Here is a 2,238-nt window from a genome sequence, read left to right as displayed (position 1 = left end):
GTTCCACATCTCCTTTATTTCTTACCCCAAGTAATCTTCCTTTGTCTAAATCAAGAGACTGTCAACAGACTGTCTCCCAATCTCCCAATCTAACGTGACTGTTTTCTTCTTTCTTGGTCCAACGTTTCCTGATCTAATATGACCGTTGTCTCATTTCCCTGGTCTAATGTGACGTTTTATAATTTCTTGGTCTGACGTGACTGGTTCTTGTTTCCTGGTCTGACTTGACTTCATCCAAAAATGGGCATAAAAGTGGATCATCAGTGGGGCTGAGACTCAAAGAGTTCTCTGGAGACTGATGTAACCATCTTGTATGAGCAACTCATCACAGGAAAGTATTCAATTCTAACCCATGTCATTCACTGTAAATGGGCACCATAGTGGCATAAATGAACAGAACCATGCTTTATTGATGAAGGATATTGTCTAAGATACACCAGCATCTACTAAGCATGGTTGTTGTTTTATCTGGTGTTGCAGCTTAACTATTACAGCAGCCTAAAATGTACAAATCTTTCAGAATAATGTATTGTATTAAGGATTGCAGTGTAGTGTAATACACTTATAATACACTACGCCAAATAAAAAAGATTGCCCCCAGATGCCCCTGAAAAAGTTCACTCACACAAGTGGAGAAACCTGGAAAGCTGCAGTGCTGGTGCTTGTGCACACTTCAGAAACGGTACGTTTTTTTAACGTTAATAATTTTGATTTTTTCATCTGCTATAAGGTCTCATTTTTCTTTTCTTTTTTCTCTAACTGATATAAATGGGCTTCCATACACAGGAGTGTGATAACCAGGCTATGCTGTAACTAGGTCAAATGATCACCTGTTATGTAAACTGCAATGAATAATATGTGGAGCAGATCAGCCAAATATGTTTTCTTTGTTTCTTTTTTCTCATTACACACTCGTGAAAATTGTAGCCTAGTTATTAAATACTGTGAAAAATGAATAATTGTTTTTTTCTGACAAATAGACCGGAAGTGTTCCCTTTGCTGCTGTTGACGGAACACCGGCATGAGAAGGCAGAAAGCCGCAGACTGGAAGGTTGGACATCGGATTCTCCTCTCAGTCAAACAGGTTCGTACTGCTTTTGTGTAAATCAGTCCGCGTCGTTGTGGCCATGAGCCCAACAGATCTGGTGATGAGTGTTAGACAGCGAGGAGCGGCGTCTCCCGTCCGAACGCCATCAAACGCGCCATGACTTCATCTGGTTTCATAAGACCGGCTGTTTAAAACGATCCACGCGGCGCGTTTAACCCGTTTAACCGTGGCTGTAACCCGAATGACCAGATCGTATGAAGACGTTGTTTGTGCCGACAGTCCGGTTCCAGCGGACAAGATAAACCCGCTCTGTCGCTTTTTGCAACAGCCAAAGTGAGTGTGAAGCCTGAGATGTGCAGCGGTCATTGCAGCGGCAGTGACCGGGAGGGATCGCTTCCTCTGAGTCGGTGAGCTGCGCCATGGCGTCCATAGGCATTCTGCTGCGGCTTCTCGTCGCTCTCATCTCTGTGTGCTGGGCCATCGATGTGTGAACGATGTGATTTAACCTTAATAATGACAGCAGTCGAAACCAAGATGCTTTTTGTTACATAAATGGTTTTACAACATCCATTAAAGCTCTCTGCTCACTTAGCACCGGGCTGAATTACATTAAGTTGCTCAATTCTCTCACAGAAGCAAAAATGCATCTTGTCAGGCTTGAAGTAATGAGTGTGTGTTTGGCCAGTGAGCAGACCAATCAGCATCCTGTGAGGAGCTACTAGCTGCTGTGGGCGTGGTTTATGTGTGCGTGATGCAACTACACGGGGCCTTTCTCATTTCCCCATGTTGTGCCTCCACGCTCCTTCGGCTTGTGACCCGGAACTCGAGGGCAGCGCGCCATCCTGAAGGACACACTAAATCCAAAAATACGTCTTTGGTACATCCCAAGTCTCTTAACTGCATCCCCGTTTCCCTCACTAGCGTCCTTCCCTTGCGTCTTAGTCCCTCCCACCAGGGATGCATGGAGAGACGCAGGGAAACCATGCGAGGAGAGAGGAAACGAGATATGTTTTGGGTACATCCCAAGTCTCTTAATTGTCATTTCCTCGCTCCTCACGCGAACCAGAAGTTCTGCGCCGCCATATTGAAGGCCATCCCAAAGCTCTTATTTAGCTCTGTAGAGGGAGGAGGGAGGAGGGATCACTGAGGAGCCATGAGCGGGGACGCACGAGGGGTACTTCTCAAGTCTC

General features: G+C 45.5%; 1 protein-coding gene across 1 annotated transcript in view; it reads left to right on the top strand.

The window, feature by feature from the left end:
* Positions 1 to 1,025: 1,025 nt before the first annotated feature.
* macir (macrophage immunometabolism regulator) overlaps positions 1,026 to 2,238 on the top strand; it is a 3,713-nt gene continuing 2,500 nt past the window's right edge. Inside the window, exon 1 of the mRNA XM_079288825.1 lies at positions 1,026 to 1,084. The gene's annotated coding sequence lies outside the window, so the exon portion shown is untranslated. The remainder of the gene's footprint in view (positions 1,085 to 2,238) is intronic.

This window comes from Melanostigma gelatinosum (genome assembly GCF_949748355.1).
Source record: "Melanostigma gelatinosum genome assembly, chromosome: 18".
Lineage (NCBI taxonomy): Eukaryota > Metazoa > Chordata > Actinopteri > Perciformes > Zoarcidae > Melanostigma > Melanostigma gelatinosum.
This window is presented reverse-complemented; position numbering and strand designations above follow the sequence as displayed.